We start from the raw sequence: 26,374 nt of genomic DNA on the forward strand, positions 1-26,374 counted from the left end.
TAATTCCTGTAAGTCCGTCCTTATTTTATTTTTTTACTTCAGATTTTCTACCCTTGAGTGAGTTTGAAGCAATTGTACAGCCCTGTACTTCAACCCCATTTACAGTTCATTCCTCAAGGGCATGCTCTAGGGCCTTAGTTGCTATAACCAACCAAAGTATGCAATGACAACCAAGAACGCATGAAGTAACATCCCATTAATCGGTAATAATATAACACAGTCCAGACCTTCTCATATTCTTTCAAAAGTATTTATTATTCTTGGACCAGTTAATCTTCACAGATGAACAGATTATTTTAGGGTAAGTTAGATTTTTAGAGGAACCTGGAAGACATAGTCCTAGTGAAGTAAGCCAAGCTGTGGAAGACAAACGTACGTCCTTGCTTGACAGGTGCTGTCTGCACTCCCTAGCAAAAATGAAGGACTTGATGGCATCGAGGTAAAAAGTAATGGTCTATACCAGAAGCTGCACGAGGAGTGTGTGGGGGAATGGGAGAAAATGATGAACAGACACGAGGATATATGTGAGCAAGTGAAATAGGATATGGATGGTTTACCACAACAGAGTGAAAAAATGACATTGACCATTCAATAGATACTTCAAATAAATAAATAAAGGCTGGTAGATCTATTTTCAAATACATACAACATAATGCAATGTTCAATGATGAAGAAGTTGAATGTGTCTCTATATTACACAATATATGCAAACTTTGAAAAAAATCATAATGTACCCCACTCAGATGTACAATTATTGAGTTGGAAAAGTCATGATGCATATTTGCATAGAAAAACATAGAAAAAATACATCATGACTTTTTCAGCAGCCCAATATATATAAACAAGATGATGCAGTTAAAAAAAAATAAGGAAGAAATTTATGCTAATAACCTCCTAGGATATGAGGCCAGCTTTCCGTGTTCCAGTATCACACTCTAAGCTACAATCTTTGGTCAGGTGTCCGAGTGGTATTATTACAAGTACTATGTAGCAAGAGTTCTTTCTTTCTTTCTTTCTTTCTTTTTTTTAATCATCCTAGATTCCATTCTTCTTCCTTTTTTATCATTTTTTAACATTTTATTTGTTATCATTATTCTTCAATTTTGATCAGAGAGAGATAGAGAGAAAGGAAGAGTGAGAAAGCAAGTTGCCAGGTTCAGGACTCGAACCACGGTCAGCCACGTGGGAGTCCAATGGCAACTACCACACTGCCTGCCAGCCCTAGCAAGAGTTATTTCTAATGCGTGCCTTGTAAATCTGACAAATGTAAATATCTGTGTGGCCATGGCACCAGTTACCGTTAGAATTTCCTTGATAGGGAATGTTGAGATCTTTTCGATATCAATTATTCAAAGACAGTCAATTCAGAATGGTGTCAGTAGGGATTCTCCAGGAAAATTGTCCAGTTCAGTCATAAATCCCTGGAGACTTTAAGACAGGTTGCTAAAAGACATTTGAATTCTTAGTATACATTGGTGCCATATTTGAAGAGGTGACTATTTTTTTTTAAGGAGAAATTTTTGCTGTAGGGCATATGTGCTCTCCAGAGAGACAGAGAGACAGAAGCCAGAAATCACCCCCCAGGGGGAAATGACCACACCACAATCCCCTCTTCTTCATTTCCCTTTCCTCTAAGGACTTTGAGCATATACCCAGTGTGAGTTTTAAGCTGCGGAGCCTGGAACTCAAACCACGGTCAACTACGTGGGAGACCAGTGATATAACCATTATGCTATCTGGCCCCAGAAATGACTGTATTAACCACTAAGTTTTTCAGGAAGATACTGCCAAGAAGGAGTTTTACAATTCTTTTTTTTTTTTTTTTTTTTACTTGTTTTTATCCGAACAAACTTTGCCAGACTGCTTCTGCGTTGCTGAAGCCTGTAAGAGTTTATAATACTTTTGGGGTGTGATGGTTAATTTTATATGTCAACATGCATGTCTATAGTTTCCAGTTCATTAATCAAATACTCATGTAGGTGTTTCTATGAATTTACCTTATAGGTATGATTAGACTATTTTGGCTGACTTTAGTAAGGGAAATTATTCTAGATGACCTGGGTGGGCTTGACTCGATCAATTTAAAAAAAAAAACCTTAAAAGTAAAACTGATAGATACCTTAAAAAGAAGAAATTCCTCCATAGGCAGGAAGTTACTAGGATCCAAATGTTGCAGCCTGCATTTCCTGATAGCCTGCCCTGTGGGTTTGGGACTTAGCCTCACAATAAATGTCAATGTGTATCTCCTACTGATCCTGCTTCTCTGGATGAATATACTCAGAAGGCCCTGAACCAGTATTTGGAATAGGTCTAGGTCTTGAAATCCTCTAGGAAAAGAAAAAAAAAAAAAACTCACTCTATAAACTGGGAGTACTGCGTCATTAGAGGCTTCTGCTTATAATCTTTTACAAAATGACAGTATATATTGACCAGCTGTGCAGAAAAATCAGGCATTAGCTTACTTCCTCTGGTATTAGAATACTGGCTGCAAAAGTAGGGCAATGGTAATCTTTTCAAACTAGTCCAGGCATTCTTATCTCAGCTCAGTGAACATCTTCGTTTAAACCTGAAGGACACTGTTTTAAGTGTGACGTGCTTTGCCTGTTCATGGCATTAGAAATCTAGAGAATACACTTTTTCTCAGGGAGAGAGGAACCTGCCAGCCTAATTGCAATGAAAATCAAAGCATTGTTAGCTTGTTTTAAGGTCTTTACAGCAAGAGAAAATATTTAATGGAGTTATCATTTGAATATATTTTTTTAAATGAACGGGAATTGACATAGCATTATCATAGTTTAATATGACAGTTTATAGATTTGGAAGGACCTAAAACATGTAGATAATCAGCCTAAAATACATTAAATGTGTTGATTTAATGTATTGATTGCAAATGAAATGTGGTGATTGCAAATGAAAATGCCCGAGTTCTGCAAAATAATAGTAATAATAATAATAATAAGGTTCAGATTTCCTTTTCTGATAGGGAAAGGAGAATAATATGGCTGCCCTTCCATGATGTTTTCTTTAAGGAACTACTTGACCTCATCCAGTTTGACTTTTCTTTATGATACTTTTTTTTTTCCAAGAGGTAAAGGAGTTTCTTCAAATGAAGACTAGTATGCTTCTTTTCATCATTAGATAATAATAGCAAATTATGCAGCTGTCATTTCTTCTTTGAGCTCTGGTATGGTTATATTTATTAGCTCAAATTTGTTTTATTTACCAGCCTCTTTTATGGTCTTACATTTCCCTTTTTATTTAAATGATCACAAAAACAAAAACAGAGCTCAAGTCAAATATTTGGGTTCAAATTATCTATCAGAGAAACCATTCCGGGAAGAAGGGGGAGAGTGGGGAGACAAGGAGTGAGTTGTATATTAGAGCCCATCATCAGATTCACTGTGGTGGGTAATGGGATCTCAGTTTGGTCAGACTCTTACAGGAAGTATATGGATTGTTATTGGATTGCTCCTGGAGGACAAGATTGGAGGCTTTATCAAGTGAAACAGTATTCATCTAGTCTTACACAAAGACTTATCTCTGTTTATTCACTGGTTCCTGTTCCACATTGATCGGGGTTCCTGGCTATTCTTGCAGTGGCTAGGCTTCAGGAATGGCCTTGGGGTAGAAAGTCTTGATACAGGATACTAAGTGTGCCAGGCCTGTCAGCTCACAGAGTCCCTACCGATGCTATGGCTGAACTCAGAGGAGGGCCCACAGGTACCAGAGATACCTCTGTCAGATTATACGTGTGCCTTTTGGTGCAACACTTCTCAAAGTTCTTTTAGAAAATGGGGGTCGGGGTGAGGAATACATTCATACACAAGGTCTCTTTCAGTTGTAATCTGCAAGCTTTTTCTTTGGAGGGGCAGTAAATTGAGTTTGAAGCGACAATTATTTTTAAAAGAGGAAAGAATTAACTGAGTATGAAGTTATTACTATAGAAAATAGAATAAATGTGTGGAAAACTGTCTGGACATAGATATTTTCAGTGATTGCATTTGAATAGAATTAAGGGTACATCTACTCTCTGCAAAAGCTTTCTGTAAAGTAGCTAGCAACACTGCTTCTTATTTGGGAAATAAAATCAGTCAGAAACCTTCTTCTAAAATCTGCTACCAACAACCTATCCATTTACATGGCATGTGACCACATACTCTACTTCCCCTCCCTGCAACACGGATGAATTGTGCTCCTATGAAAACTAAATCCACCCTCTGCTGTCTATCCCCTCCCACCCATTTGATGACATGACTCTAGTGACTTTTCTCCTGTTTCTCCTTTTTTTTTTCTTATAGAATGGTTTTTTTTTTTCCTGCTATAGAATGTGTGCACTTACCAGAGACACAAAGAAAGAGAGACAGAGAAAGTAAAAAATCAGTGCCCTCTCCCCCCCAAACAAAGGATGGCCACACCACAATACCTTCTCCACTCTCCTTTTGGGATTTGGAGCCTGCACACACATGTGCCTGGCATGAGTTTCAAGCTGTTGGATCCAGGACTGGTACTGTGATTGGCCATGTGGGAGCCCAGTGCCTTAACCGCTATAACACCCTCTGGCCCTTCCTGTTGTTTCCTGAATCATTCATTTTTCTTTTTGATTTGTCATAGGGTATAAGCACTCACCAGAGAGAGACAGAGAAAGGGATCAGAGGAAGTACCTTGCAATGGGAGCAGTCGTGTTGCAAGCTCTCCTCTGTTTCTCCATGCTGCCGGGTTTCTGGGCATGCAAGCACGTGTGCCCGGTGTTTTCCCAGATGCCCGGAGCCAGGATTCAAACATTGCTGTTGACCACGAGGGATCTGGCTTCCTTAATTATCAGGCCCTGAATCAATTTTCAATTTAAAAAAAATGAAATTACCCATGAAAAATGAGTAATGTTTTTCATGAAAAAACAATAACAAAAACTTGGGTTACTTTTCCCCCAGCATTTACTGCTTCATTTCTCTGCTTCACCTTAGTACAAAATTTCTTACTAGACTTATCTTTGCGTATAGCTTGCAACTTTTCACCTTTCTCTTTTCTTAAATTCATGCCTGTCATGCTGTCACCACCTCTCCACTGAATTGACCTCAATGTTTCTGAGTCAATGGAAACTGTGAGTGCTCATCTCAACAGACTATCTCATCAGCACTGGACACACTTATTCACGCCTTTTTATCACTCAGTTCCCAGGACAACCACTCTCTAAGTTTTCCTCCTACTTAATGGCTAACTCCTTTTCCCAGGGCCTGCTTATATCTTTTTTAAGGTGAGAGAAGGCTGATGAAAAATGTAAAATTAAAATTAAATATTTCCAGGAAAAGCTAGTGCAAGCAGTAAGGAGAGAGAGAAATTAGGGCCTGGGGCAGTTTAGACTGGGGAATGCCCTCGTGTGGAACTGAAAGGTGTATTTTTGCACTGCCTTAATGTATACAGCAGAGTTAACTCTCAGACACATTAGGTACAGATGAAATGTATTCCTTGCATGCCCAGGGAAGAGGAAGGGCATACAGATCTAAATAATAGTAATAATTATTTAAGAGTGATTTTATTGAAATGCAGCTTTATTAATTAAATAGAAATCCTTTAATAACCTATATATTTGTAGTAATATAACAAAGATTCATAAAATACCACTTCTGGCTTTATTTTTTGGGGGGGAGAGATTTTCGCTATAGGGCGTGTGTGCTCGCCAGACAGACAGAGAGAGACAGAGAGACAGAAAGCGAGGAATCACCCCCCAGGGGGGATGGTCATGCCACAATCCCTTCTCCTCCATTCTCCTCTCGGGATCTTGGGCATGCACGCACACGCGCCCGGCGTGAGTTTTAAGCCACTGGGTCCAGGACGCGAACCGCGGTCGACTACATGGGAGTCCAGCGACATAGCCATTACGCTAACTGCTGGTTCCCTACTTCTGGCATTTTCATTATTGTCCATTACTATACATTTTCAGCACAAATCTGATACAAGTTTGAAAGATGATGAACAACTTTTTCTGTAATCACTAAAGATGTACATGCCTTCCAGGAAAAGAAATAGTGAAAAAAGGCAAGCCCATCAATGTAGAATTTGAATGAAGATGATTAACTATTGAAATCTCAAAATTCATAGACATTTATGGGGATAAGTGTGGAAAGATAAAGCTAAGGCTTTGAGGAGCTTAATGAAGTGGTCAAAGATATAAAAGAGGTAGGAGAGAACTACCTCTCTATGGGTCACCCCAGTAGCCTAGTAGTTAAGGGAGCTAGATCCCACATGGCTGACTGTGGCTTAAATTCATGCCTTGGCTTGGAAAACAAAGCCAGTCACATGCGATATGCCTCCAAATCATGATAGGATGGAAAACAGGAGGAGTATGGTGTGCCACACCCTATTGAATGGTGTTTCTCATCTCTCTATCTCTCTCTGTCTCTCTCTGGCAAGCTCATGTGCACTCTAGCAATGAAAAAAAAAAATTAGGGCTAGCCAGTGGCATAATGTTTAGGGTGGCTACATTCTACGAGACCAACTGCATGGTTCAAGTCCTGAACTGAGCAGCTTGAAACATGTCAGGTGCATGTGCATGTGTGTCCAAAATCCAGAAGAGAGAAATGGAAATTTCTCTTCTCCCTGCCTTCTCTCTCTCTCTCTTTCTCTCTCTCTCTCTCTGGCAAGTGCATGTGTCCTCTAGCAAACTTCTAAAAAAATTTTAAGTGAAAAAAAGAGAAAACTACCTGTCTACTCATGAAAAAAGAAAAGGCAGAATTAGAGACTCCAATGACAAAATTAAAATGCTCAAGGCAAAGGATATCTTGTATTTTGACAGGCTACGTGGCAACATGATGGAAGAAGAATGTGAGCAATGCTTCCAAGAAGAATGACTTCCGGTAAGTGAGGTCTGTTCACCACAATACACCGTTAGCTGTTTCTATAAAAAGCGTCAATAACCCACGTTTTCAGCAGCGTATTTCCATTTAACACATTCTCAACCCACGTATTGTAAAAATTAATTGCTAGGGCAGTTCCATGTTGTTGGGACATCTGCGCAAAGATTTGCCTCAAGCAGATTCAGGGAAATACAATTAAAGAAAGCATGTGGAATGTTTGGAGCCATTTTTATGTGTTCTTAGTAGAGATGAACTTCAACAGCTGGCTAAGGCAAAACATTGCCATATTGTATCCACATTCATTCACTGACTAGCATTTCCAAATAGGCCCATTCAAAGCTCGGCCTTTCCAGGCAAGATTTCACACAGTTCAAGGAAATCTGTCTGCAGATGACAGAAAATAGTCAATATTTCTATACTGACTTTAGGAATCAAAAGAGAAGCACCTGGTTTGGTAGAGGCAGCTGCAAAAATCCCTCATCTCCCGACAGAATTGCCCCGTGAGCTTACATTGAACCCAGCTGCTTCATAGGAGGAAATCGCATGGACTTGGAAACTGGTAATGAGACTTGCTGTGGGAGGTGGACACCATGGATACATTCTACAGAACTACAATTCCCAGATACAAGTTGTCTTTAATAATTTTATCTTACTGCTTAATTTTTAAAAACAGTCACTAAGCACATAATTAGTAGCAAAGATAATTCCCAATGTGACAAAATGTATTACCATTTCTTAGCTCATCATTTCAATGACATCAAACAAGAAATGCATTATGTTTAAGGGAAATTTGGCAAAACTTTTTTTTTTTTTAGCGAGATTTTTGCTATAGGGCATGTGTGCTTGCTAGAGAGACAGAAAGAGAAATCATCCTCCACGGGTGTATGGTCACACTACAATCCCTTCTTCTCCATTCTCTTCTCGGGATTTTGGGCACACATGCATGTGCACTGCATGAGTGTCAAGCCACCAAGTATGGGACTCAAACCATGACCGACTATGTGGGAGTCCAGTGAAGTAACCATTGTGTCATCTGCTGGTCCTTGGCAAAACTTTTACAAGAATATTTTGTTTCTGGGAACCAGCAGTTTGCGTAATGGCTATGTCGCTGGACTCCCACGTAGTCGACCGCGGTTCGCGTCTTGGACCCGGTGGCTTAAAACTCACGCCAGGCGTGTGTGCGTGTGTGCCCAAGATCCTGAGAGGAGAGTTGAGGAGAAGGGATTGAGGCGTGACCATCCCCCCTGGGGGGTAATTTCTCGCTTTCTGTCTCTATGTCTCTCTCTGTCTGTCTGGCGAGCGCACGTGCCCTATAGTGAAAAATCTCTCAAAAGAAAAAAAAAAAGCAAGAATATTTTGTTTCTTTTTCTAACAACTTATCTACTCTTTTGACTTTTCATTTCTTGACCAGATGTTGGACAAGCTTTCTGTCAAGGCATAAAAATGATTATGCTTTCCAATATAATATTCATTCAAGTTCATTGGCTCAAAAACTCTGAAAAAATATAGGTAGTATGTTTATAATTTTTCTCTTATAAGCCAATCTTATGTATAAAAAAAAAGACAATAAGTATTTCAAACTGGGGAGAAGAGATAGAGCCAGGAAGCCTGGTTGGCCAATAGACTTTAGTATATCCAGGGAGAGGAAGTTGTGATTGATTTTGAAAAGATAAGGATAGATTTCTCATCTGTAGCCCTCTAGCCATTTACTGGTTGGGTTCCTTAAGATCATTGTGGATAGAAAGACAAGTGAAGGTTCTCTCTGCCTCTGTGTGATGCACAGCACGTTTCTATGACTGCCTAAACCTGCACCAGACCTAGGTACAATTTTTGTGTTGTCCTCTTTCCATTGTTCCCTTTGTTATTCTGCTTTGCCTTTGACCACACCACACAGATAAAATACCCCAAGACCCTATCAGACACTTGGAGAGATGAGAAAAAAGGTCAAGTACACGGAAAATGGGACATTCAATCTCTTTACACCTCTCATCCAAGATTCTCTTCTCCCAGATGGTAATTTTTTAAAATTTTTTTTAATTCTTTTTTTTTTTGGAGAGATTTTCGCTATAGGGTGCGTGCGCTCGCCAGACAGACAGAGAGAGACATAGAGACAGAAAGCGAGAAATCACCCCCCAGGGGGGATGGCCACGCTGCAATCCCTTCCCCTCCATTCTCCTCTTGGGATCTTGGGCACGCACACACACGCGCCCGGCATGAGTTTTAAGCCACTGGGTCCGGGATGCAAACCGTGGTCGACTACATGGGAGCCCAGCAACATAGCCATTACACTAACTGCTGGTTCCCTCCCAGATGGTAATTTAACAAAGCAGCTTTCCTGGTAAACTAGGGCAATAAAGGGAGGTGTGTAGCGGCATTATCAAGCTTAAAGACATAAAAGTTATAGAATGTAGGAGCTAGAAGAGGCGTCAGAGATAACTAATTCCACAAAATACTCATTTTACACATTAAAAAGAAAAAAAGAGTTCAGAGAGAAACCATAACTTATTCAGATAGGCAGCTCACAGTAAGTTGGACTAAAATCCAGGATGTCTAGCTTCTAGTCCCAGGCTCTTTTTTTAGACTTTCTTCAGAGATCAGGGAAAAATACTGAGAGTCTCCCTCATTTCCCCTGGACAGCATTCTTCACATTAAAGGTGGGGTGCCTCACTTGAGATGGCTAAGATGGAAATCTTCCACAGGAGTTTTCTTAGGGCAATGCCTGCTTCCTATTCCCAGAAGACTTTCTCTGTCTTCTGCCTTTGAAACATGCCCTGTAGAGAATTGTAACCATTCCATCCTAGATAGCTGGAATTTTCTAAGAAATTTTTGGTAGGGTACAGGTTCGCCATTTTTGTTGTTCCCCACTACCCATTTGAACCACCTTCTTTCTCTTCCCCTTCAATTTCTTTTCTTTTTCTCTAAAGTTTCCTTGGGATCTCTTTTCCCTTTGGACTCAATGTACACTGGGAATGAAAAACCTGAGGGTTTCCAATTGACTCAGGAAAAGTATACCACAAAGAGAATTATTAGTGGGCTGGTAATTCCATCATAACATGGGTGCTGACATTGATGGGATGTGAGAATTCTAAATCCTAGTGAGTAGACTATAAATATCTCTAGGCATCATTTCAAAAGCAATCTCCTTACTGGATGCCCATTTCCTTAATATTTCACTATCATTTTTCAGTATTATTCTAGGAAATTGTTTGGATGAAAACAGGATATGTCTGTAAAGTCCCCTTGCTTTATCTAATGAAGATTTTGAAGTCATGGGTCTAATAAAGCAATAATCTTGAACAGTGCCCATATACCAAGGAATGCTGAGAGCTTTAACTTACCACGTGACAACTCACCAGCTCATTTGGCATCTCTGATAGTAGGTCCTTGTCCATTTCTTCAATTTTCTTCAATCACAAAATCAAGATACAAAAACCAACATGTCAACATACAAATTATTTACATGAGTATGTGTCAAGTTCTCTCTTCTATTTTGAAAGTTCTCTAAGACTCCTCTCTTCACCTTATGTGTTACTTCTTTCTTCTAGAAACAGGACATTAATTATAAAACTGATTATGGCACATATTAACAGATGTATCTATTCATCTATCTACCTAACAACTAAATGCCTCCTCTGTCTCTATCTTACATAACTATAGTATAACATTGAAATCATGGAGTTGGCACTGGTAAAATTCATAGAGCTTCTTTGATTTCCCCAGTTTTACATGCCCTTGTTTGTGGGTGTACATGTGAAGGGGTAGAGTTCTCTGTAACTTTGTGGTCTGTGTAGCTCTGTAATCATCCCCACAATTAAGATATTGAACCATACCATTACCACAAGACTCTCATTCTAACCTTTATGGCCACATCTGCCACAGGCTCAACCCCATGCCTACCTCTGCCATCCACTAATTTGTTTTCTAAATCTATAATTATGTTATTTCACAAATGTTACATAAATGGAATAATGGATAGATCCGAAGTATGAATCTTTTGACACTGGCTTTTTTCACTCAATGTAATGTCCTTGAAGTTCATCCAAGTTATTAATGGCCATTTCCTTTTTGTTGCTGAATAATATTCAATGATGTGAATATATTATCCACCCACAAAAAAAAAAAATCTAGCATTTCTAGGTTTGGCTATTGAGATTTTTTTAAAAGTTAAAAAATAAAAACCAATACTTCCAATACTTGCTATAAACATTCATGAATAAATTTTCTGCACACATTTTTAAAAATGTTATTGGGGCCAGCAGGTGGCCTGGTGGTTAAGGTGCTGGGCTCCCACGGGCCAACTGTGGTTCAAATCCTGGTGGCTTGTTTTCTTACTTTTCCTCTCTCTCCCTCTTTCTGCCTCTCTCTGGTCAAATTAAAAATAATAATAATATTAAAGAAATTAAATTAAATTATTCTTTTTAAAAAATGTTACCTTTTGTATATAACCAAGAGTGCAAGTTTTGGGTAATGTAGTAAGTCTTCTTTTTATTCTTTTTTTAAAAAGTAATTCCTAAACTATTTTTTAGAGTACCTATGCTATTTTACAACTCCAAAAACAAAGTATGAATGATTCATCTTTTCTACACTTTAACCAGCATTGGGAGTTAATTGCCTTATTTATTTACTTTTTATTTTAGCTATTCTGATAACTGTGTAGTGACATCTCATTTTAATTTGCATTTTTCCAATGGCTAATGAAGATAATGGTAACATTTCTCATAGAGCCTTTTTTGAGCACCACTGCATTGCCTTGACCCTGAGGTTATGACTCTCAGACGTTGAACATCTTTTCATGTGCTCATCCACCATCTGTATACTCTCTTCAGTCCAATGTCTATGCGTTTTTAATTGAATTGTATTTAATAATGTTTCATTTTGAGAATTCTTTATATATTCTAAATATAAGGTCTGTTTTGTATGGGTGATTTGCAAATATTTACTTCAATTTTGTAATTTGTGTTTTCATTCTATTAACCATCTTCACAGCACAAAAGTTTACATTTTTATGAAGTCTAATCTATCAGCTTTTCTTTTTACAGATCATAGTTTCAGTACCAACTCTAAAAACCCTTGCCTGATCATAGGTCGTAAGGATGTTCTAGAAATTTTATAGCTATATATATATATTTTTTTTTTTTTAAGAGAGATTTGCTATAGGGCCCGTGTGCTCACTGGAGAGACAGAGAGATAGAAAGTGAGAAATCACCTGCCAGGGGAATGGCCATGCTGCGATCCCTTCTCTTCCATTCTCCTCTCCAGATTTTGAGCACACACACAAACACACACACATGCGTGCACACATGCACCTGGTGTGAGTTCTAACCCACCAGGTCTGAGACTCAAACCATGGTTGACTACATGGGAGTCCATTATGCCATCTGCTGGTCCCTATAGTTTTATGTAACATATGTAAGTTCATTACCCATTTTGAGATATTTTTGCTATAGGGCCCGTGTGCTCACTGGAGAGACAGAGAGATAGAAAGTGAGAAATCACCTGCCAGGGGAATGGCCATGCTGCGATCCCTTCTCTTCCATTCTCCTCTCCAGATTTTGAGCACACACACAAACACACACACATGCGTGCACACATGCACCTGGTGTGAGTTCTAACCCACTAGGTCTGAGACTCAAACCATGGCTGACTACATGGGAGTCCATTATGCCATCTGCTGGTCCCTATAGTTTTATGTAACATATGTAAGTTCATTACCCATTTTGAGATAATTTTTGTGTAAGGTGTAAAGTTTGAGATTCAAATTTTCTTGCCTATAGATGTCCATGTTCTAGCACCATTTATTGACAAAGCTCTTTTTTTCCATTGAGTTGCATTTTCATCTTTGTCACCGAGAAAAGTGAGGAAACATATCATTATAGGAAATAAAAGGAAACCAATCCTTTTTACAGCATTATAAATGATAATTGTGTTTGTGCATACATTAAACCCACGTTCTCACACATGCACAGTAGATATGCATGTATGCATCCCCTAAACCGATGGTTTTTAACTTAATGCCCACTGTAGATGTGGATCTGCCCTAAGGACAAAGGACACAAGGGTGAGAAGTTACAGGAATAATCATTATATACTAAGAGCTATTTGAAATTAAGAGAAAATACTGAGAACTCAACAGATATATGAACAAAGAATCAGAAAATATAAACAACATTTAAACATATAAAAAATGATTACATGCATTTAAAACAACATATGCATGAATTGTGACCAGTATACCACTTTTAACTTATCAAATGAGAAAAAATCCAAAAGTTCGATTAAAAAAAAAAACTTGGTTGGTGAAGCTGTAGAAAGATTAGACACATGTAGCTGATGGGAGAGTAAACTGTAATCCCAAATAAACATCAAAGTGAAAATTGCATATATTCAATTTATAGTGCTATTTATAACATCAAAATATTACAATCAACCCAAATATCTACCAATAGAAAACTGGTTAAATAAGTTATGGCATAGGCAGATAGTGGATTTGATGTTACTCTAAAATGTAATTAGGGAGCTTTCTCTGTTATAATAGAGAAAAGTCTTTAAAACCTTTTTGAAAATAAGCATAACAGAGTTCCTAACATGGTGTATTTTGTGTTAAGTAAGAAAAATTAGATGCTATATTAATTCATTCTTTAATATTCATATAAAACTTTTGAAAGTATGTAAGTGAAAGTGATGGCAATTATTTAGAGAAGGTGGGTGGAAACTTGCAAGATGGGAGATAAGAATGAAATATACACTTTTAATTTAAAAATCATAACCATATATTATATTTATAAAGAAGTTAAATTTAAAATATTAAAAAACATAATAATGTAAAGAAGAAAGAGATTAAAGAAGAATAACAAAGAAAAAGCCATTTCGATTTCCAAGTACTGTTGGCAAAATATAACCAGAATAGAAAAATTCTCTTCCAACACCTAACTGAATAAACCAAAAAATTATAAAATCTTCATAAAAATTATCATTATCAAATGAAAGAAGTAGAACCTAATGCAATTTGAAAAAATAAATTGTTGAAGAAAAGAATCCAAGATTCTGGTACAATATTTCTCAGTTCATAATATTTCCTAGAAGTGGAATTGAAAAGAGAAAATTATTCAACAAAATTTTGATAATATACACTTGTACCTCTGTGTTAAAATAAAATAAACAAACCTTAAATGTGACCATAAACCCAAGAGAAATTGAAAAAAGAAAACTGAAAGACATTCTTCATTAAAACTGTTCCTAATTTAGAAAGATGGGATAATCATAGTAAACATGGGAGAAAAAAACAAAAACACATTAAAGAAGGAAAAATGTTTATCAATATAAGGGAGAAACAAAATTGAGACTATTTAGGTGAAATGTCCTGAAATAGAGACATCAACAAATATAATGTAAAACATTACTAAGAAACTTAATAGAAGAAAATACCCTGTGGTAAAAACTTAAGGTAGTATTTGAAATGATGCATCATATTCTGAAATGTACCAAATTCTAAGAAATACTGACAACATTTTCTCAATATTGTGAAATATCCTGCCCAATGCATTAGATAAAATGAAAAATATCTTCACGCATATGGACAGACTAAAAAATATGATAAGGGTGTTTTTTAAAAGTTCATAAATTTTTACTCATTAGAAAGCATTTATCAAGCACTTTCTATGTGCTCTTCAGGTATTGCTTTAAGTGCTTTATAACCATTATCGCAGTGATATTTCATTTAGTGACATACTATCATGGATCAATAAGCCCTAACTATAGAATTCAGAGAAGAAACAACAGTGATTCCAGAATTTTACCAAGAAAAATCATAATCCAAGTAGAAAGGCAAGACTCAGGCAGTCTTAAACAAGAAAGTTAGGGGATTATAAGTCCAGAAATCTTCTTGAAAAATCATATTGATAATGAAATCTGGCTAATCGAGAGATGAATTAAAATAAAGTACTATAAAGTGGAAATGCTTTGAGAAAGAAACTGATAATAATCATTGAATATAGAACAGATTTTAACAATAAGAATGATGTTGAAATCTACAGAAATCTTTAAACTTTTGATAAACAATAGTGATACTACAACCAATGAAACAGGTAAGGAGAGAAAAAGTAGAGAGAATATATGATCCCTAAGCTCCATACTGTTTATATTCATGTAGTGTTTTTTTTTTTTTTTTGGAGAGGTTTTTACTATAGGGCGCGTGTGCTTGCCAGACAGACAGAGAGAGACAGAGAGACAGAGTGAGAAATGAGCCCTCAGGGGTAATGGCAACGCCGCAATCCCTTCTCCTCTGTTCTCCTCTTGGGATCTTGGGCACACACGCACATGTGCCCGGTGTGAGTTTTAAGCCACCTGGTCAGGGACTTGAACCGCGGTCAACTACATGGGAGTCTAGCGATATAGCCATTATGCTAATTGCTGGTCCCCATGTAGTGTATTTTTTAAGGAAATAGAAACATGAAATTAATGGAAAAAAACTTGAATATGACATTTTTATATTTTCATAGTTTTTATTATTTTTTTTCTTTTCAGGTTGAAGAAGCATTGGTCAGCATTTTCTTTATTTCAAATTGAGTTTCTCTTTTTTTTTCCCATTATGTTCAAAGACATTTAAACTGTGAGAGTCTATCGAAATTGTGCATGAAGGATGATCACGACATTATAAAATCATCCTGACAATACAAGCAATATAGATACTATATATAACTGCAATACTTTTTTCCACCTTTGTGTTGTCTTTATGTATTAATGCACAGAAAATGCATTGACACTGTTTTCTCAGTATCGTGAAATATCCTGCCCAATGCATTAGATAAAATGAAAAATATCTTCATGCATATGGACAAACTAAGAAATATGATAAGGGTGTTTTTTAAAAGTTTGGTCATTAGAAAGCATTTATCAAGCACTTTCTATGTGCTCTTCAGGTATTGCTTTAAGTGCAGTGATGTTCACCAAATGTCAATTCTAATTATTTTATAGTGGTTTGAAGTCATTTTTACATCTTATTCTTTATTCTTGAAATTGTTTGAGTTTTGCAAAAAGAGCTCACTTTAAAAAACAAAGTTAGGGCTGGCAGGTGGCATGGCAGTTAAGGTGCTGGATTTCCACATGGCTGATCATGGTTCGAGTTCTAGACCTGGTGGCTTGCTTTTTCACTTTCCCTTTCTTCCTCTCTCTCTGTCTCTCTCTGGTCAAATTAAAAAATGCCAATAACAAATAAAATTAATTAAATAATTCTTTAAAAGTCACATAAAGTTATTATGTACATGAAGGAAAAAATATACTATCTTGATATATACCAGAAGACTTCGAGGACTGTGGAAGTCTTAAAGAAAACATTAAACTATGCAATAAATAGCATTGCTGCAATGGAAGAGTCATTTTCTTCATTTCCTCCCAAACCAAAAGATACTTGTGACTAATAATAACACTTAGTCTGACATTACTGTTCTAACTAGTCCATTTCCACACACTTAGCCAAATTGAAAGTGTGGGTTAGGGGATTTCCCTGATGTTGTCTTCTGAGTTGAATCGTGAAAGTATAATTTTTTAAAAGGTTTTTACAATAGGGAGCATGTTCTAGCAAGGGAGAAACAGAGAGAGAGTAAGTGAGAAATCATGTCCCACAGGAGATGACCATGCTTCAATCCCTTCTCCTCCAGTTTCCTCTTGGGATTTTGGTCATGCACACACATGCACTCAGCATGATTCTCAAGCTAGCAGGTCTGGGACTCAAACCACTGTTGACCATGTGGGAGTCCAGTGCATTAACCACCATGCCACCTGCTGGAACCAAACATATGAGTGTTTAAAAGAATTTAGATGTCAGTAAGACTGTTTTAGAGATGGGTAAAGCTAGACTTAAAGAGGATAAATGATTTTTTACTGAAATATTCATAACGAAGTTAACTGAGGAGTCAAGTGTTCTGCTACAAATTGTATGTGTTGAAATCCTATCCCCACAGTGACAGTATTGAGCAGTAGGGCCCTTTGGAGATGATTGAATCATGAGGGAGGAGGTCTCCTCATTGGAATTAGTACTCTTATGAAAGATGCCCCAGAGAGCTGCCTGTTCCTTCCTCCAAGTGAAGATACAGTGAGAGGTTCCATCCATGAGCTAAGAAACAGTCCCAATCAGACACAGGATCTGCGAGTACCTTGACCTGGACTTTGTGGCTCCTGTGAGAAGGATAAGTATATTTTTGTTGTTTAGAAGTCACTCATTTTGGGGCTGGCAGGTGGCGTGGTGGTTAAAGATGCCGGATTCCCACGTGGCTGACCACGGTTCAAGTCTTGGACCTGGCAGCTTGCTTTCTTGCTTTCCCTTTCTCTCTCTCTCTCTGACTCTCTCTGGTAAAATTAATAATAATAATAATAACAAATGAGATTAAATAATTATTTTTTAAAAAGAATTCACTCATTTTATGCTATTTTATTAAAGCAGAATAAGACACCTAGATAAGACCTTCTGAAATCAGCCTAGTTCAGCCATAATGCTGCCTTATCAGTTAGATTCTTTTCATTCCAGAGGTGAATGTCTCACCAGGTAAAAATACTATTTTATCTGAATTTATAAAAATGATTGTTCCATTGTGTTCTTTGTTCACCTTTAATTAAACCAAGGCTTTATACACCTTAAAATTTGAATTTGGGCTGGCCCCATAACCTAGAAGTTAAGGGACCTGGATCCCACATGTCTGATAGCAGGGTTTGAATCCCAGTCCCAGTGGCTTGAAAAAAGCAAAGCAAGCACTGATGCATATATGCCTCAAATGCTGACAGAATGGAGAAAGGGAGACGAGAGTACAACATGACCATGCCGCATTGAGAAAGCTCTGTCTTCCTCTCTCTGTTTCTGTCCCTCTTTAATGAGTTTACATGCCTTTTGGCAAAATCAAACAAACAAAAACTTGAGTCATGCTATGGTCCAGGCAGCAGGACAACACTGCACAATACTGGAACCATATAGGAAAGCTGGGGTTCAGACCCCAAGTCAACTCAAACCAGGTGCACCATGATCCTGGCTGGCTGGAAGGCTGGGGAAGGACTGCAGTGTGACAAGACCTTTGGGCTGGTTCTCTCTCTTTCCATCTGTCTCATAAAGAGAAGAAAGAAACATAAAACAAAAACAAACAGAAGTAGCTCACAGAAAAGAGACTTTCTACTCACTACACTGTCAACAGGATTAATATTGGGGTCCTGGCAATACTTTCAGGGTTTTCTGTGTGTGTGCATGCACGTGTTTAAAGCTTATTCATATTTTGTAAATTTCCTACAATTACATTTATTAGTTTGGAATAATAGGAGAAAGTATTAGGATTCAAGAATCAGAATCTAAGCTACCTATGCTGCTGCATGCAGGTAGATGCTGCTACCCCAGAGGCTGAAGCCACACGGGAGGCCTGGATTCCATTCCTGACTCACTTCCTAAAAAAGGAGAGAATCAGAGTCCAAACATTTGAAATCTCAGCTTTATGAAAAATGTTTCTTTTTTGGGGTAGGATAGTAAGGCCTTGCTTTATGAAATTAGAAATGCATTAGAAATAGGAAAAAGAATTGGATATAAAAAGAAAGAGAAAGAAAGAAAGTTAGTTTTTCAGAAAGACAAATCCGTGCACCATGGATTCTGTGAGGGACAGCAGAGGAGGAGGACGAGCTGGAGAGGAAATGGATCATCATGTTTGGGGACATGAACTCACGAGGCTGAGTCATGGCTGCAGGCCTCCCATGGAGAAGCTCAAGCTGCTGTCACCAATTCGCTTTTTTCCAGCATGAGCAGGGAGACACTCATCTGTTTCTGTGGTGACGGAGGCTTTCACAACATCCTCTGGCCAAAGAAAGGCAACCACAGCCGTAATGATTTCAGACCCAAACTATTTGAGCAGCAGCAACAACAGGGAAAACAAAACGCCAGCCAATTCCCAAATAAACTCATGTGAATGCTTCCTATTAGCTAATTATCAAGGGGATTTTTATGGGAAATCGTATCAAGAATGTTGCGGAACTTCTTCGGATGCTCTTTGTCTTTGCTTGAGTCTAAAGAGGTGGAATGCCAAAGCGGTAGAATCGATGTCGGGGGAGAAGGAGAAAGAAACGGGAGCATTCTAAGGGGTCTCGGTCTTCGGCTTGTAACCCCGTGACCCCTGGGAACCCGCCTGATCTCCATGCACCTAGTTCTCTTCTCCTTCCATCAGTGTACCTCTGCCTCCCCCACCACACACACAATTGTAGATAATTATTTCTCAAACTGTTTTCTTCTGTTACATTTGTTGCAGATTACTTTTGCATGTGTAACACTTTCCCACGAGCATATCCACAGTTTGACAAAAAAGAAAGTCTGGTGGGAAAGAAAGCAAATCCTGCTAGAGAGCAAGGCACAGATGAAATCCACCATGGTTGTGTGAAATTCCTAGTCCATTAGCTGTGACTTTAGCCCTTCTCGCTCACTGAACAACCAAACAAAACATAGGAATGCAAGCGACCAAGAAAAGTGTTACTGTGGATATAAATTCGATTCCACACTAAGTTATATGCCAGTAAATTAAGTCTTCAAGCTATTACAAATAATAATAATAAAGACCTAATAGTTTTCTTTAAAAAAGCAAAAGATAAGAAAGGATGTTTTATTAAAATAGAAATATAAATGTCTAAAAAAATGTCAAAGTCCTCAAAATAACCACTTAAGAAATTAAAACTACTGACAGAATAATTTTTAGTTTTAAAAATACTTAATAATGCATCTAGTTATCCAGGGTATGAGTACATACTCCTGTATATAGATAATTGAGTCAATGTTTGGAAAAAAAATTGACAATATATATAAACAATGTTTAAGCTTAATAATTAATTTACTTCATGAGACAGAAAGAAAAAGACAAGCACTGCCAACAGGGTCCTCAAGCTGTGATGTTTCCCTCTAAACTTCCTAGCCACCTGAGATGTTGGGAATGTGCATGCTTGTCCTGACTGTATAGATAGACCAAAGAATTGAAACCTGATCCTCCATATGGCTTCCTGCATTGCAGAACATTGTGCCACCATGGGCCAATATGTTCATTGTATATATCCTTTAACCTAACTGTTCCTTTCTTAAGAATGCATCATAAAAAAAAAAAATTGCTGGGGACCAGCAAATGTCATAATAGTTATGTCGTTGGACCCCCATGTAGTCAACTGCAGTTTGGGTTCTGGACCTGGTGACTTAAAACACATGCCAGGAGCATGTGTGTGCATGCCTGCCCAAAATTCCAAGAGGTGAATGTAGGAGAAGGGATTGCTGTGTGTTCCCCGCCCCCCAGGGTGATTTCTTGCTTTCTGTCTCTCTGTCTCTGTATCTCTAGTGAGTACATGTGCCCTATAGCAAAAATCTCTCTTAAAAGAAAAAAAAAAAAAACAACAACAACAATAGAACACTTTCTGAATTGCTTGAATTACGTCATAGTTTTAGCAGGAGTACAAGTCACTGTATCCTAATGAAAGAAGAATGAAAAGTCTAGTCAGCAAACCTAGATTAAATTTCAGGTACATCTTACTAACATTAGTTTTTTAAAAAGTTATGGGATACATATTGACTAGAGAACTTAAATATACCTAAGTCATTTTTTTCTTTCTCTTTTTTAGTTTGCTTTAGGGTGCATGTGCTTGCTAGATGGAGGAGTGAGAGATCAGCCTCCAGTGGGTTTGGCCACACCAGAATTTCTTCTTCATTCTCCTCTTGGGATTTTGGGCATGCTCACACATGCATGCCTGGTGTGATTTTCAAGGTGTCACCAGAACTCAACCCACAAAATCAGCCATGTGGGATCCAGCCACTTAACCCCCATGACACCTGCTGACCTGTTATACCAAACCTTTCTGAGGCATATCTTAAAATATAATTAAAAACATGACACCAACATAAAATATTTTTCTACCTGCTTCTGAATAGAAAAACAGTAGTTTGGTGTTGCAAATACTTGAAATGAACTGCTTATGGTTAGAAATAAGACCACTGGAGACCAGCAATTAGGGTAATGGCTATGTCGCTGGACTCCCATGTAGTTGACTGTGATTCATGTCCCGGACCTGGTAACTTAAACTCACGCTGGGCACATGTGTATGCGTGCCCAAGATCCCGAAAGGAGAATGGAGGAGAAGGGATTGTGGCATGGCCATCCCCCACTGGGGGGTGATTTCTCACTTTCTGTCTCTCTGTCTCTGACTTTCTGGCAAGTGCATGCACCCTATAGCAAAAACCTCTCCATAGCATAGGCTATCGAGGTATGAAAAAAAAAAAAAAAAAAGAAAGAAAAAAAAAAGAAGTAAGACCACTGTGCTTGTATTTGGAGATGAATATTGAAGAGTTATGATAAAATAGTAGAAAGATAGTAGAAAGAATGAACTTGTGGAAGAGAAAGGTATGTTCTGAAAATGAATTCTCTTCAGCATAATACTAGAAGGGGATTTGTGGATTTCTCTGAGATGCTATACATTTTACCACTATATTCAAGTGGATTACCCCAAGAGAAACACCTGAGCAACATTGGCCAGTTAAATAGCTCTCTAACATGGAGCCACTTAAATGCTGTCACTTACATAGAGTCTATCCTCTTTGATTTCTCTCTGGAATAGCATTTTCAAACTGTTCCATGGAAAGTTGGTATTGAGGACGATTCTTTCTAGGAAATAATTAACACATATTACAAACACACACACACACTCACAATGTTCTATAATTAAAAATATTTTGGGGATCACAACACATTGTCATTCCTTTTTTTGGATTCCTGGTGCCCATTATGTTACAAAACATTATTGGAGCCAGCAGGTAGCATGGATATTAAGACGGCTGGATCCCACATGGCCTGCTTTGTGGTTCAAATACAAGACCCAGCAGCTTGAAAATCACCCAAAGTACATATGTGTGCTTACCCAAAATCCCAAGAAGAGAATGGAAGAGAAGGGACTGTGTGGCCACCACCCTGAAACTGGGGTGGGGGTGGGGGGGTGAAGAAACAAAACAAAACTGGGAAATTATAGCTGCAACCTTCAGGTTTTTTCAATACTTTTGGAATCCAAAATTCTTTTTTTAACACTCTTGTTAAATTTTCAGCAAATAATTAATTGTGAGGGATATCAGCTTGGGAAGTACTGTTATGGAGATGTAAAACTTGGGTGCATAAAAACATTTTGAAATGGACTACAAGTTATGCTTTAAAATAGGACTTTAAGGGACCAGCAGTTAGCTTAATGGCTATGTCACTGGACTCCCACGTAGTCAACCACGGTTTGAGTCCCGGACCCGGTGATTTTAAACTCACGCCGGGCGCATGTGCGTGTGTGCCCAAGATCCTGAGAGGAGAATGGAGGAGAAGGGATTGCGGCGTGACCATCCCCCCTGGGGGGTGATTTCTTGCTTTCTGTCTCTATGTCTCTCTCTGTCTGTCTGGCGAGCACATGTGCCTTATAGCAAAAACCTCTCTAAAAAAAGAAAAAGAAAAGAAAATAGGGCTTTAAGGTAAATTGCTTCTAGAATTTAGAATAATAAAAATAAGTCTTTATGATTGGATTTTTATATTTGTGCCAGATAATGAGTCACAGATGATGTAAAATGTGACCTCACGTTGGTTGAGTGTCCGTTCTGTGTCAGGCACTGTTCTTGCACTGAGAATACAGACTCAAACAAAACAGAAAAAAAAAATCTCTATTCTCATGGATACAACTTATAGAAAATAAGTTAGTATAGGTACTTTAAAAGGAAGTGACATAACTAAAGATATTTCAAATTCTTTTATAGAAACTTTTATTAGTGAGATGACTTAGAAGTTTCCCAAACACATGTCCTTGCTTTTTGGTTGCCTTTTGTTTGTTTGTTTTGTTTTTTAGCGTCTTTGAAATTGTGATAAAATACGTATGTCAAAAAATGATCGTAATACAACCATTTTTAAGTGTGCAGTTCATCAGTTCTAAAGGTCATCTCATAATTGTGCACCCAGTCTTTTCAACTCACAAAGCTGAATTTTACCTGTATGATACATTTTATTTTCAAGTACTTTATAAAAATGGGAAAAAAGCGGGGAGCTAGGTCTTGGGTATTTGTAACATAACAGGCATGAACTCAAAACCCTTTTACATCATCTAATAAGATAAATCAGAATGAAAATAATACTTTAAAATTTTTAAAAAGAGCTCTTGGTCTCTTCTAAACTTTCCTTACTACTGTGTTTTCTTCACAATTGGCTGTCCAAATGAAATGTCTTACTGTGAGTTATATTTAGCACTAGCCTACAGTACGAGAGGGTCGGAAGAGGCTTGGGAACCTGGCCAAGATCACTGAGTTCTAATCTACAACCAACAGTATGATTTAAAGTAGAGAAAGCTATCAGCTTCCACATCAGTAATTCCAATTTGCTACTTTTAGAGTTACAGCGCCATAAATTAGAAACTGAAGATGCTGATCCTATCTCACAGCAGGCATTCAAAACAAACCACGGAACATTACTCAGACATAGGGAAGCATATACTGGGGCTGGGTCTCCCTGATTGCTTATGTCCTGCAAACTGAGCCCATTGCGAATTCTTTTCCTAGACTCAAATAAGTAGTTGTCACTTACACTAAAGCGCTGAGAAATAATTCCTACTTAGTTACGGACATTTACCCTATCCAACTCATTTTGCTTATCTTTTGAAATTTTTAAATGTTAACCTTTTCTCAGTAACCTAAAAAATGGTTATCTTTTGCAAACTGCTTCCAAGACAGTGAGCAAATTCCAACAGGTAAATATGAATAAAACTTTTGTACATAAAAGGGAGTGTCTCAGTACATTTTGACACAATTAAAGTCTTGCTGTATCATTAATTTGCAACATGAATTTATTCAGAACCTGGACAAATGTTCAAAAAAGACTTATTAGCAAGGTCCTATTGGCTAGTTACAACGAACACAGATTCTGGAGGAGTGCGCTGCCCTGTTTGATTGGTCCGTGGCTTTGTTCTCATTTTTAGTCACTTGCAGTATCATTACTGCTTATAATGTATAACTTCAATGTTTTCAGGTGTAATTAGCTCAGTAGTTGTTAGTGGATAATTATTTGCCGGTTTGCTTTTCTACAATAGGGATTCAGAGTAGTTAACTTTAAGGTCTTTCCCCTTACAGCCATCATCCCCCACTGTCCAAGAACCTGAAAGATACTGATGAAATAAAATGTAGTTACCTCCCTTAAAATGTGGTGTTTCCTATTGATACAGTAACTGTGTTTGGAGATGTGGAAATTCCTCTTGTTTCATAATAACAAATTCATTAGATTTTGATACTAAAGTGGTTTATTTTGAGTTTAAATAGAGGCAATTCAAGCTTTCACTAGTTGTGGATGCTCTGGGATTTGGGACAATCAAAGTTCTTACTTCATCTTGAGTTACTCAAGTAAAATGTTTCTTTTAATGGGACACAGTAGCAAGTTTTTGTTCTGTCTGAAAAAGCTTTCACTGAATTACTTTGTATTACAAAATTCTCTTCAAACAGACAACCACAGACATCTGAAATTTCAGGGGGTTCAAAAGCTTTATTCACATTAAAGCGCTAGAAAGTTACTATGTTCCAACTCATTTCCAGTTCCCAGGCTTACTGAATTGCTGACGCATGCTGACTCATGGATGGGTCTTATCCCTGGATGCTTATTTATAACCTAATCAAATTCTCAAGTTATTTCTTTAAAGTAATTTTTAAGAAGTAAAGTAGAAAGAGAAAAGGCAACTGCATTTTCATTTAATATTTTGAGTTCAGTACCTCATTTACCAAAACTGTCTCAACTTAGGCTGGAAATGCCATAAAATATGTGACAGATATAAAAGATACAGCTCCCTCAAATATTATAATAATATACATAAACTACATAGTTAAATAGTTCATATAAACTAGTTCAGGTGGAATGCATAGCAACCATGTTTTGCTTATTAAAAAAAAAAAAACATTTACTGGGATAACATCTAGTTCTAACTAGACCTAGAGGTATCTAGTTCTAAATTATGTTCTAATACAATTGCCTCCCTAGCCATTTTCTGATGATAGAAATTGCCTAATGAATGTGCCTATTTACGGCAGTCTGCAAGTTAGAATTGCCCACATTCTGACATCAAATATGGCCTAAGGCAAGAAGCAAAAATCACGAAGTACCTCTCGCCTAACCAGGAATGTGGTTAGAGTCATGGTCACCCTGACCATAGGTGGGTCAGGGGTTATTGCAGAGTTCCCTTGTTTCTATCCTCTGGTCCCGGAGTCTTTGCTGGTCCCCTGTCTACCATCTAGCTAGGTCCATTGCCTATTTCATTTGCCCTGCTGTCTAAATCACCAATTCCATTTCCATCCCTTGGCAAAAAAGTTGGAATGGGTTCATTTCTTAGGAAACTAAGAAAACAAACAAGTATTTAAGGTTTATTTGGACCGATCTCCACAATCTCAGTTGAAACATTTTTTTACTAATAAACTCAATGGAGGAGAATAATTTGCCATATCAGTGTGTCCTTTGTGGTGATATTAGAACATAAAAACTAAACCAGCAAGGACACATCGGGAATTAAACATTACATTTCAAATACTGTGTACCTTAGACAAAAACATAATGGCTAGACCTGTGGAAATCAGGAAGGAGCCATTTAGCGGGAGATTTCCTTTCAATAGTGGTGCTCATTCCTTAGCTTGTGCGATTAGGAAGGACCGATAAGCTGGTTATCATTTCTCAGTCTTTCTTAGAGTTTATTAATTTCTTCCATGAGCAAGAAAGATAGAAAACAGCACCCCCAAAATGGTCACGAGTCTGTGATCCAGCCTCAGCCTCAGCTAACCCCGAATAACAGCACATAGGTGGCCGGGGTACTCAGGGAGATCTTCAGACGGGAACCTGGAGCTCTCCCTGTGGGTCTGCCACACACAGCATCCGGTTTTACTGCTGCACCCTGTCGGGTCCAGTCTCAGTCCTTATCCTGTCTGATGTTTTAGAATATGACACAGCTGCTCACTATCATCTACTCCAGGATTATTAGAATAGTCTCCTAACTGGTGTCTCTATTACAAGTACACTAATGAGCCTAATAAAAATGGATGCTGCTTGTACAGAATCTTGCAAAGGACCAGAGTTTGAACTGATGAGTAGGAAGCAGGGCAAATGAAACAGGCAATGGAACTAACAAGATGGTAGAATGTGATTCAAGTAAGGGTTTGCTATGAGGGGGCTATGACATAATCTGTACCCCAGTTGCAGGCTGGGTGATCACTGGCAGTAAACATAAGCACCTCTTATTTACCCACCACTCTAAATCACACTTGAGTTCATTAAAATGTAATGTATCTGGGGGCCAGCAGGTGGCATGATGCTTAAGGTACTGGACTCAGACAGGGCTGACCAAGGTTTGAGTCACAGACCTGGTGGTTTGCTTTCTCACTTTCCTTCTCTCTCTCTGGTGAGCCCATGTGTCCTATAACAAATATTAAAAAAATAAATAATTAAATTAAACAAATACTTTTAAAAAAGACATAGTAATAGTTTTTAAACATG

At 37.9% G+C, this 26,374-nt stretch overlaps 1 pseudogene; it reads left to right on the forward strand.

Moving 5' to 3' along the window:
- Nucleotides 1–26,374, forward strand: part of LOC102477063 (40S ribosomal protein S8-like) — a 107,403-nt pseudogene that overhangs the window by 21,473 nt on the left and 59,556 nt on the right.

Source organism: Tupaia chinensis, unplaced genomic scaffold, assembly GCF_000334495.1.
Source record: "Tupaia chinensis unplaced genomic scaffold, TupChi_1.0 Scaffold000489_1, whole genome shotgun sequence".
Lineage (NCBI taxonomy): Eukaryota > Metazoa > Chordata > Mammalia > Scandentia > Tupaiidae > Tupaia > Tupaia belangeri.